Source organism: Rhinopithecus bieti, unplaced genomic scaffold, assembly GCF_001698545.2.
Source record: "Rhinopithecus bieti isolate Rb0 unplaced genomic scaffold, ASM169854v2 scaffold_16773, whole genome shotgun sequence".
Taxonomy (NCBI): domain Eukaryota; kingdom Metazoa; phylum Chordata; class Mammalia; order Primates; family Cercopithecidae; genus Rhinopithecus; species Rhinopithecus bieti.
This window is the reverse complement of record NW_016808848.1, coordinates 1,910,535-1,923,145: the sequence shown is the minus strand read 5'-3', so window position 1 is coordinate 1,923,145 and position 12,611 is coordinate 1,910,535. Positions and strand designations below refer to the sequence as shown.

The following is a 12,611-nucleotide window of genomic DNA, read 5'->3' as shown; positions in this document are numbered from 1 at the left end:
GCCAGATCCAGACTCCAAGACAGGGTTCTTGGATCTCGTGCAAGAAAGAATTCAGGGTGAGTCCACAGAGTAAAGTAAAAGCAAGTTTATTAAGAAAATAAAGGAGTAGGCCAGGCATGGTGGCTCATGCCTACAATCCCAGCACTTTGGGAGGCCAAGGTGGGCAGATCACCTGAGGTCAGGAGTTTGAGACCAGCCTGGCCAATATGGGGAAACTCTGTCTCTACTAAAAATACAAAAATTAGCTGGGTGTGGTGGCGTGCGCCTGTAGTCTCAGCTGCTTGGGAGGCTGAGGCAGGAGACTCGCTTGAATCAGGGAGGTGGAAATTGCAGTGAGCTGAGATCACGCCACTGCACTCTAGCCTGGGCAACAGAGTGAGACTCTATCTCAAAAAAAAAAAGAAAGAAAGAAGAAAGAAAAAAAAGAAAAGAATAAAAGAATGCCTACTCCATAAACAGAGCAGCCCTGAGGGCTGCTGGTTGCCCATTTCTATGGTTATTTCTTGATTATATGCTAAACAAAGCGTGGATTATTCATGCCTCCCCTTTTTAGACCATATAGGGTAACTTCCTTACATTGCCATGGCATTTATAAACTGTCATGGTGCTGATGTGAGTGTAGCAGTGAGGACAATCACAGGTCACTTTCGTTGCCGTCTTGATTTTGGTGGGATTTGGCAAGCTTGTTTACTGCAACTTATTTTATCAGCAAGGCCTTTATGACCTGTGTCTTGTGCTGACGTCCCGTCTCATCTTGTGACTTAGAATACCCAACCATCTGGAAATGCAGCCCAGTTGGTCTCAGCCCTCAGCCTCATTTTACCCAGCCCCTACTCAAGATGGAGTTGCTCTGGTTCAAATGCCTCTGACATTTAGACCAGTTGTTTGTTAATCTTAACTTTAGCCAAGCCAAATCCCAATTCAGTTACTTACCTAGGAATGGGTTTCAGGCTGAAGACTGCTCTCTACCATCCTAGAAGCAGGAAACAAACAAACAAACAAACAACTCATCTTCCCGGTTGGAAGTGAGCTTAAACTTCATAAAGGAGTTACCTGCCTTCCATCATGGGCCCAAGATATTTTCCTTTCACATTCCTATAAAGGATTATATAACTTCTGCCTGAACATTTTCAATGACAGAGAACCCACAAATCAAAACTTCTATTTCTTTTTCTTTTTTCTTTTTTTTTTTTTTTGAGACAGAGTCTCACTCTGTCGCCCAGGATGAAGTGTTTTAGCATGATCTAGGCTCACTGCAAGCTCCGCCTCCCAGATTCAAGTGATTCTCCTGCCTCAGCCTCCCAAATAGCTGGGATTACAGGTACATGCCACCACACCTGGCTAATTTTTTTTTTTTTTTTTTAGTAGGAGACAGGGTTTCACTGTGTTGGCCAGGCTGGTCTTGAACTTTAACCTCAAAGTGATTCTGTCCATCTCAAGCCTCCCAAAGTGTTGGGATTACAGCGTGAGCCACTATGGCGCTGCCCAAACTTCCATTTCTTAACAAGTTTTCATATGTTTAGATCTGCTTTGCTGTAGCTTCTTATCCCCTCCTACCCCTACCCCCAACCCCATTTACTCTGTTTCTGACCTCCGGAACTACACAAAATAAGGACAGCCCTTTGCTTCATGACAGTTCTTTAATATTTTAGAACTTGGATCACTGTCCACAGTGCATCTCATCTTTGCCAGGCTGAAAGTATTCCTGGTCCTATCACGTGTCCACATAATATTAATACATGATTTCAAGAGCTTCTGCTCTGCTGGTTACACTAGGATAAATATTCTTCTCTTCATAATATATCTCATGTAGGAAAAATGGTCCAAGTCTTAGAAATAGACCAAAGTGATTCCTGGTGTCCTTTCAGTGGAGGGCAGGACATTGTTAGCAGACCCTCTGGGATTCTCTAATTCCACTTTCGATTGCCTGTGATTGACTAGGCTATTTTACAACTCTGTAGGAATAGGGTTTAAGTTACAGAAAATGAATAACGATGCAAATGTTTCCTGCCCATAGCAATGCAAATGATTCCCGTACATGACGATGCAAATGAATTTTGTCCGGCAGAGAATACAAATCTCTGCAAATCAAAATCTCATTTTAAGTGGATTTTAATTAATGAGTTAAATAAAATATTTGACACATTTATTTTATTTTGTGATTCTACCTTTTGAAAATTATACTTTTAACCCTCAGGAAACAGGATTCCCAGAACGCAGTGAATCCTTCCTGCTTGCCTGGTGACTCTATGCATGGTAACTCAAGAGCTTTTTAATAACCTCGTTAGCACTATTGACACTCTAAGTACAGAGTGAAACAAAACACTTAATTATTTTCTTCACAGATGCTACTGTAGCCAAGTTTCTCGTATCTTATGCCTTTTATTTTGTAACATGAATGCTAGCTTTTTAAATATTTATTTCTTTTAAGTTTAATGTTGAGAATGTGAGCTCATTACTCCAGCCCAAGGAAACAATTGTCATGTCATTTATGTCTTTATCAAAGAAAAAGCCGGAATCCAAAACCACTTAGAACTCAGAGGACTTTGGTAAGCAGAACTTGCTTTCACAGTCAGGATGCGGGAGAGAGAAGGGAGTACAAGGGTTTCTCTGCAGAAGCACGATCCAGCCGAGGCTGATGCAGGTTTATGGGAAACTTACACAACTGAGGGGAAAGCGGTCCTCTCCAGGAAGAACTGTAACCACGGGAACATCTCAAACTGGGCCTACTCTATTGATAATAGAATGTCTAAGTACCTTGTAGATATAACAGAGCCAAGACTGCAAGTCTATGGCCCAAGCATGTGCAATAGGAAAGATTTGACCTCTGACACCCAAAACCAACAATTCCTCCCCATAGAACCAGGAAGACCAGGACACAACTGGAACCTGAACATCAGAACCATTTCAAAAGTGAGGGGGCCTGATGGCCAGGAAGATCCAGGGCTAAAATCAGCCTCAGTGTACCTTACCAAAAATAGTCACTTTTGAAGCTCTCCAATCAGACCTTACCACACCAAAATCCTTTCGCTTGCCATCTTCCAAGCCCTTAAAACTTGCCCCATACTCAAATTTGGGAGACAGATTTCAGTCGTGCCTCCTGTATCCTTACTGCTCAGCCTCTCAATAAATCCTTTTTTATCTCAAAAGCTGATGCCACAGTATGGCTTCTAAGCACATCAAGCAATGAGCCCATTTGCTCAATAACAGAATAATGCAAAATTGTCCATTTTTCTTTATACAATGTTAATATACTTCACTAAAATTACTCTCCTCAAAAGAATATAAAATTAAGAATATAAAATTGCTAGAGCCTCTCCAAGGGCCTTGTAAGGTACCCTGTGAAGGTGAGGGGCCCTGAGCATAAGCTTCTTTGGCTTCCCCGTTAAGTCTGTCTGAAGGTCTGCTAAGGTGTGCCAGTGCAGAGAACATCCTCAGTACCTAGGAGTGCTGACTTCCTGCCTATCTCACAATTTTTATATCATTCATTTCTGTGACTCCCACCTCTCTACAAAAGATACATACAAGCTCCATGGACCTCCTTTTTGGGGGTGACCACTTATTATTACTATTATTATTATTATTCAGCCCCATGACTGCCTATATTATTCTTAGAGATCACTTGGGAAACTGATTATCTTGATTTTAACAGAATGAAGTTTTCAAAGCTGTTGACCTTTATAAAAATCTAGTCTCCGTGCACCTATTTTTTTGGAATCATTTAAAAATTATTCCAAGTTTACTCTGCTTTCCTTTTTAGAGGCCTCATAGATACAGACAAAGAATCTTTGCTTGGCCAAACTCTACTCAGCCTTCTGAATATTCTTCTAGGCCCATCTGTGCACTTCCATGTAAAATCCAGTTTTCGCAATACCCTTGCTAAATCAGTTTAGCCAGAATTCACCTTACCCCTGAGGTTCCCTCTTAGTAATTTTTCCATCTGCTGAACCCCACCCTGCTCCTTGGCTCTAAGGTCCCACTTGCCCATGCTGTACTTGGAGTTGAGCCCAGTCTCTCTCCTTCACTGCAATACCTCATTGCTGTGGCCCCTATACCTGTTGCAGTGGACCTGAATAAAGCCTGCCTTACTATGCTATGACATGTGTCATTGAATAATGTTTTTCTTTAACAATACCTATTTTCAGATGCCTGAATTTTTTTGGATTTTTTTTCCAGAGTGAAACAACAGATGTTGGTGTGGATGTAGGGAAAAGAGAATGCTTATACACTGTTTGGTAAAAATGTTAAATCAGTACGACCTCTATGGAAAACAGTATAGAGATTTCTCAAGGAACTAAAAGTAGAACTACCATTCTACCCAGCAACCCCACGACTGGTTATCTACCCAAAGGAAAACAAATCATTATATATAGAGACACCCACACTCATATGTTTATTGCAGTACTATTCACAGTAGCAAAGTCATGGAATCAACCTGAGTGTCCACCAATGGTTAAGTGGATAAAGATAATGCGTATGTGTACACCATGGAATACTAGACAGCCATAAAAAAGAATGAAATAATGTCCTTTACAGCAACATGAATGAACCTGGAGGCCATTATCCTAAATGAAATGACTCAGAAACGGAAAATCAAATACTGCATGTTCTCACGTATAAGAGGAAGCTAAACAATGGTATACATGGATATAAAGCTGAAAATAATAGATGCTGCAGACCCCGAAAGCAGGGAGAGCAGGAAGGGAGTGATAATAATTACCTATTGTGTGCAGTGTTCACTATTTGAGATTTGAGTGATGGGTATACTAGAAGCCCAAACCTCACCATTATGCAATACATCCATGTGACAAACCTGCACATGTACCCCCTGAATCTAAAATAATATTTCTTAAAGATACACAAAGGTATGAATCCTAAATATTATATGCATGGGTCTTCACAGAAAAAGAAAGTGAGTACTCGAAAAGCAGTGAGATTTGAAAGCTTATATACTATCTTAAAAGGGGAAGGAGAGGGAGATATAGGTCACTTGGAGAGTAAATGATATTTAGGAAAGATAAGGGGCCTTAGAAGAAGTAATGGGAGATATGATCATTTGGGACAACGTTTTTCTGGATTTAGTGTCAACTTCTAGTCTCCTCTGCTGTGAGAAGAGTCAATCTTCTCTGATTGATAAAATTTCCTGGAGAGGGGATTTATGACAATTGAGATCTTTTTGGAAGATCTGTCTTTAAGCAGATAAGGGGAGTTCAGAGAAAGCCTCTCCCTGAATTTGCTGTTTTTCAAATGCCTTCAGCTTAAAATAATCAAAGAGTGGCATATTTTTGGGTGGCACATCCTGAATTACTTCATAGTCATATTTTGGGGTGGCATATTCTGGTCTTTAACAATACAAGGAGGAAAATGCATGAGAAAAACAAAGAAATTTCTGGGCTTTGAGGAAGATTTGGAAATAATGATAAATCAAATATCTATTCATTTACTTTATAAGCATTTGTTGATCTCCTTCTTGTGCCAGACAATAAACAAATAATTGCATTGCAGGGTTAATAAGCACGAAGCTTATATGCAAAGCTCAGGGGCAGCCTAGAAGTAGGGTTGAGAGAGTAGTAGGTTAGATTATGGAGAAATTGGTCAAGTGGGCTTTGGGAATTATTCCATTAATTATTTAAAGAAGTTCTAGAATTTGTTAATTATGTTACACTTAACTTTGGAAAATATATTTGACCAATGCTTATATGGTGCTTAATTGCTATGTGCCAGTCACTGTTCTAAGCATTCTATAATTGTTAATTCAATTAACAATCCAATGGGATAGTATTGTTATCATTCCCATTTTATAGATGAGAAAACTGAGTCTCTAAAGGTTTAGAAGGTACCATTCAGGGCCGGGTGCGGTGGCTCACACCTGTAATCCCAGAACTTTGGGAGGCCAAGGCGGGAGGATCACCTGAGGTCAGGACTTCGAGACCAGCCTGGTCAACATGGTGAAACCCCATCTCCACTAAAAATACTACAATTAGCGAGGCATGGTGGCATGTGCCTATAGTGCCAGCTACTTAGGAGACTGAAGAAGGAGAATCGCTTGAACCTGGGAAGCAGATGTTGCAGTAGCTGAGATAGCACCACTGCACTCCATCCTGAGTGACAGAGTGAGACTCCATCTCAAAAAAAGAAGATGAATAAGAGGAGGAGGAGGAAGAAGAGGAAGAAGGAGAAGGAAAAGAAGAGAAGGAAGGAAGGAAGGAGAGAGAGAAAGAAAGAAAAGAAAGAGAGAGAGAAAGGAAAGACGAAAGAAAGAGAGAGAGAGAGAGAGAGAGAGAGAGAGAAAGAGAAAGGAAGGCAGGCAGGCAGGCAGGCGCGCGCGGTGGCTCAGGCTTGTAATCCCAGCACTTTGGGAGGCCGAGTCTGGCGGATCACGAGGTCAGGAAATTGAGACCTTCCTGGCTAGCACGGTGAAACCCCGTCTCTACTAAAAAAAAAAAAATGCAAAAAATTAGCCGGGCGTGGTGGTGGGCGCCTGCAGTCCCAGCTACTTGGGAGGCAGAGGCAGGAGAATGGCGTGAACCCAGGAGGCAGAGCTTGCAGTGAGCCAAGATGGCGCCACTGCACTCCAGCCTGGGCGACACTGCAAGGCTTTGTCTCAAAAAAAAAGAGCTTATTTTAACCTAACATATTTCTAGGGAACTGCTTCTAGAACTTTAATATGCATGCAAATCCCTGAGGATCTTGTTAAAAAGCAGATTTGGTTTCAATAGTCTGGCTTGGGGTCTGATGTCCTGCATTTCTAACAAGCTCCCAAGTGACACCTGGAACACCAGTGTTCCAGGAACCATACTTTGAGTTTCAAGGGTCTAGGATCTACTGTAGTTTTATTTTCTTTTTTAATAAAACATGCTCATTCATAGATTTTTCTCTCCACGTCTACTCCTGTGCTTCTGGGAAAATTATGCAAAAACTTCACATTCTCATCACCACCATGAGTACTTGTGACTCTAATCAATACCCTCTAGCATCAGCATTTATCTGTATTAAGAATGTGAACAGAGCAAGGGAGCGGAGTGAGGAAGATTGGTTGAGGTTAGGGAAAGCAGGAAGTCAAGAGAGGGGACAGAATCAGGAAAGCAGAAGAAAGAAAGAATTCTAGCAGCAGAAATGCTCAACTCTTTTGGGACAGCTGTGAGGCATGTGTGTATGTGTGTGTGTACAACTGCTTCTGAGTTGTTATTCCAAAACAGATTGTTCACTTCCATAAACAAAGTATTGTATACCTACCTGTTTCTTAGTCCACTGAAAATGCTATTAATAACATCTATGAGGCCCTTGTGACTATCTCTGCATCATCACTGGGTATGTATTCATTTCTTCTATGTGGAATACTGAAACTTAAATTGCGTTCTCCTTTGACTAAGAGAACTGACTTTTCCACAATGTCTGTTATTTTACAAACTGCAGTTGTTTGAAAGTTTGATAAATGATTCTATAGTATCCTCATCTTTCCCATTAAATAGGCAGCCTCTCTGTTTCCTGGAGTAACACAAAACTTATCTCCATTCTTTGCCTACAAATAACCTTCAAAGCCTTTGCAGAGAGGAAGGAGTCTTATTTCTTTTGAAGAATTTGAGTCATGGATCACTCTCTCTAAGAAGCCAGTATAGGCTGGTGGGTTATTTCACAATTCATGGCAAATTCCATAAATTTAAATCAAAGAAGATAGTCCCAGTTCAGAAAAGCATTTTGATCTAAAAAATTGCTGCTTTATATTTGCTTCATATGATATTGTGATAATACCATAGTAGCTAAGGCTCACAGGTGTTCACTTGGAGCCAGCCCTTGCTCTAAGCACTTTACACATATTAACTTCCTTGTGCCCAACCATCATCAGGACTGTTGCCCACGTATTCCCAATTGTTTGGCATTCTAAAACAGCTAACCATTTCTAGTAATTCCAAATAGGGACACAGGTTCTTTGGTTCACAATTACAGTCATTATTATCCAATTTTTTATGTGTAAATGGAGGCACAGAGAAGTGAAGCAAATTGCCCAAGATCACACAGCTGGTAAATTTGAGAGCCAGAACCTGAAACTGGAAAGTTGGGATCCAGAGCCAAGCTCTTAAGCACCATGCTTTGTTGTTTCTCAAGAGTAAACTATGTCATGAAACTGGAAAAGAGTCCTTATCAAAAAGAGAAATGGTGGATCTCATTAATATGTAAGCTGTGCTTTGAAACCAACAAAGGTAAAATGTTTAATGAGTCAGCCAAGAGCTTTCCTAGTCAGCTGCAGGAAAATGCAGCCATTGATTTTGCAGACACAGTAAGAGCAAAAGTACCATCTGCCTGGCCTCAGCCTCTGCCCGGAAGGAAGGGAACTAGGAGGAAGACCAGAGTCAAGTGGAAAACTAGAGGAAGTGCCCCATCTCTGAGAAGGCTCGGCCGGGCGCAGTGGCTCACGCCTGTAATCCCAGCACTTTGGGAGGCCAAGGCGGGCAGACCACGAGGTCAGGAGTTCAAGAACAGCCTGGCCAACATAGTGAAACCCCGTCTCTACTAAAAATACAAAAAATTAGCCAGACATGGTGGCAGGCGCCTGTAATCCTAGCTACTCAGGAGGCTGAGGCAGGAGAATTGCTTGAACCCGGGAGGCAGAGGTTACAGCCAGCCGAGATTGCGCCACTGCATACCAGCCGGGGTGACAGTGCGAGACTCTGTCTCAAAAAAATAAAAAAAAGCAGCGTCACAGGGAATGGAGTGGCTGTATTTGAGGAGTCAGGGTGGTCTCTATAAGACAGACAATAAGAGATGGGGATTTGAAACTATAAGACTTGGATATTTTAGACAGTGAAGGAGGCAAGGTCTGCCCTGGGTAATTTGCCAGGATGAAGCCTTCCCTGCACGTAAATCCTCTGCCTCACTGTGGCCATTTCCCTCATAAACTCTTTTGAATTCCTCCCATGCTAGTAAACAGCAGGCATTCAGGTAATATTATTCAGAGACAGCTGGTTAAAGGATTTTGCTTTAGTCACATTTAGTCAGTGGGAGGTAGAGAGACCAAGCCATGAACTCAAAAGGGGATAAAAATAGTGCTCGTCTTAGCCATCTCTTGCTGTGTAATAAATGACTTCACGATATGGGGACTTAAACACATTCATTGTCTCACAGTTTCTGTGGGTCAAGAGTTTGGGTGCAGCTTGGATGTGCATCCCTGGCTCAGGGTCTCTCACCAAGGCTGTAGACAAAGTGTGGGCTTGGGCAAGGATTGATCTGCTTCCAAGTTGTTCACATGCAACTGTCAGCAACCTCGGTCCTCGGTGACTTTTGCCCGGAGTCCTCAGTTCCTTTCCACATGGGTCTCTCCACAGCACCAGTATCCCTTAGAGAGAAAGTGGCAGGTGATGAGCACCAAGACAAATACTGAATCTTTTTAGGCCTTAATCTTGGAAGAGTCATGCCATCACCTCTCCCCATTCTATTGGCTAGAAGCGACTCATAGAAGCTAGCCTACACTCAAGGGGCAAGGAGAGCACAAGGGTGTGGTTACCCTTGGGGCACCTTAGAGGCAAAGGAAAACAGAAGCAGTGGCAGAGATTTGATGAAGGAAAAGTCTCATCCAACAGTAAGATTATAATTTTTGATACAAAATCCCTTCTCTACATATCTAAGCCACAAGAAGTCTGTCAATTAAAGTATACAAGTATACCATAAAATGCAGGGGCATTTTTTTCCTATGGACACCATTTGTTGTCCAATATCTGCAAATGCTGGGCAATTTTCCTCCCTGGATGCACCACATGACAGTCAATATGCCAGGACAGGTGTCCTACTGTTAGGTATGCTACTGGCATTTGGGGCATTTGTGTATACAGGGTGACCATTTATCATCCATATTGGACAGTTTTAGAGTGAAGGGACACTCTAAAACTACCAGGATCACAGGCAAACCAAACTGTGTAGTCACCCTCCTTTAGGCCAAGCCAGTCTTCAAGGAGTCCCTTCTTCCTGCCCTCCTTCTTTTTGTCTTCTTCAGCCTCCATCTCACTCTGGTTGTTTTTCTTCCCTCATTTACTCCACTTTCTACTCTCTGTACTGACCATTGTCAGATGAATAGATTGCAAAAATTTTCTCTCACTCTGTAGGTTGTCTGTTCACTCTGATGATAGTTCCTTTTGCTGTGCAGAAGTGCTTTAGTTTAATTAGACCCCATTTGTCAATTTTTACTTTTGTTGCAATTGCTTTTGGCGTTTTCATCATGAAATCTTTGTCTGTGCCTATGTCCTGAATGGTATTGCCTAGATTCTCCTTTAGGGTTTTATAGTTTTGGGTTTTACATTTAAGTCTTTAATCTATCTTAAGTTAATTTTTGCATAAGGTGTAAGGAAGGGGTCCAGTTTCAATTTTCTGCATATAGCTAGCCAGCTCTCCCAGCACCATTTATTAAATAGAGAATCCTTTCCTCATTGCTTGTTTTTGTCAGGTTTGTCAAAGATCAGATAATTGTAGGTGTGTGGTCTTATTTCTGAGTTTTCTATTCGGTTCCATTGGTCGTGTGTCTGTCTTTGTACCAGTACCATGCGGTTTTGGTTACTGTAGCCTTGTAGTATAGTTTAAGGTCAGGTAGCATGATGCCTCCAGCTTTGTTCTTTTTGCGTAGTATATTCTTGTCTATTTGGGCTCTTTTTTGGTTTCAGGTGAATTTCAAAACAGTTTTTTTATAATATTGTGAAGAATATCAATGGTAGTTTAATGGGAATAGCATTGAATCTAAAATTACTTTGGGTAGTATGGCCATTTTCACGATATTGATTCTTCCTAAACATAAGCATGGAATGGAAAACAAAATGTTAAAAATATGTTTTAATCTAGCCGGGCGAGATGGCAGGTGCCTGTAGTCCCAGCTACTCAGGAGGCTGAGGCAGGAGAATGGCGTAAACCCGGGAGGCAGAGCTTGCAGTGAGCCGAGATCGCGCCGCTGCACTTCAGCCTGGGCAACAGAGCGAGACTCCGTCTCAAAAAAATATATATATATGTTTTAATTACCACAAATAGACATTAGCCAGATTGTTGTTAGACAGGTGAAATTAAGGAAACTACTTTCACAAACTGAGTTATTCATTAAAATAATGCTGCTGCTTCCTCATTAAAATAATTTGGTTTCCCAGTTAGTTATTCTCTTGTCTTTCTTAGTAAATATCTGTTAACTCATTCTAAGAAAGCATGTATATGAACAGAAGAATATTTTCTTAAAACCAAAAAATAAATTTCTTACAATCTTAATAGCAATCATTTCTGGATCCTACACGGAGAAGCAACCCATATGGAAAATAACAGTTAAAGTTTTTTAATGATCTAGAGAAACCATATATCTTTTTAACTGTTTAGTCATTCAGGAAAGATGAGCACAAAAGTGTATTTTCTCTTTTTTCTCAACCCATCTAAATTGAATTGGCAACAAATATGAAATGCATTTTTCAGAGCTATTACAGAGTGCATGTACAGTATTATCAAATACAGTCTAGGCTGCTATTAGTTTTGCAGCAAAGAAATGTTTCTATCATACAGTCCTTATCAAGAAAATTAAATAAAAGGATTGATAACTGGCGGCTAATATTCTCTCATGAGCCAGCTTTTAAATAGGTCACATTGTTCTTCACTTCATTGGAAACTGAAAATAGCTGCTGTATCAGCAATGTTTGTGAAAAATAGCACATTATCTGGAACTGTCTGGGGAGGGGGAGAGTGTATTTCTTTATGAATTAAACATCTAGTAGAACCATAAAGTTTTAAAATCTGACAGGGGCCTTATAGTTCATATATTTAAGCCCTTCATTTTCAATCTGAGGAAGCAGACATCCAGAAATATTAAGGGACCAAGTAAAACAACTACTTAGTATCAGAATTATGAGTTCAGTAGTTAAAATCTCTATTTCAACTTAAGTACATTTCCTATATTTTTTTCTGAATAAAGACAGTGGGGTAAAAAAGCATTTACCTTTAAATTTTTTCTGTAATAAGTATCCTTTACAAGTTTTCAGATTTTATCCCTTGATGAGTCTTAACTGTAATGAAAGTCAATGAATCAAAACAGAGAAAATAAGACAGATAAACAATTTTATCAGATGAACAACTTTTCTCCCTACTGTCTTTTAAGAGACAGAGAAAGGAATCAGGGAAGGATTCTCTCTACCTGCTCGAAAGGGGACAATATTAGCCTCACTGTTACTGCTTTCCCAGAAACGACAGTCAAGCACACCCAGCCAAAAGCCAGGCTGCAAGAGAGACTTTTGAACAAGATCAGATTTTTCTTTAGTGCCAAATTGTCTTTGACCTCTCGGCCACTCATCATTTACTAAATATGTTACAGGTTGTATTTTGTGTATTTAGGGCTTGAAGAGGGTTGAAAGTGAAAGTTTTGCATCCAGAACACATTAAATCAAGCTCCAATTTAGAACAACCTTTTTCCTGTCTCCTGCTTGCTGCTAAGGGCCATTTTGAAAAACAAGAAAATGAACAGCTGGAAGGCTAAGCAATTAGTATTTTTTTTTTCTTTGTACTTGATCTCCTACATCTCAGCTGAAGGACATACAGGGAGACTCTGCGCTCTGCTAAATTAGTAGCTAGTGAAAGTCCCTTGATAAATTAAAAAGAAATGA

General features: G+C 40.6%; 1 pseudogene; it reads left to right on the top strand.

The window, feature by feature from the left end:
* Nucleotides 1–8,206: 8,206 nt before the first annotated feature.
* Nucleotides 8,207–12,611, top strand: part of LOC108539105 (phosducin-like protein 3 pseudogene) — a 72,520-nt pseudogene continuing 68,115 nt past the window's right edge.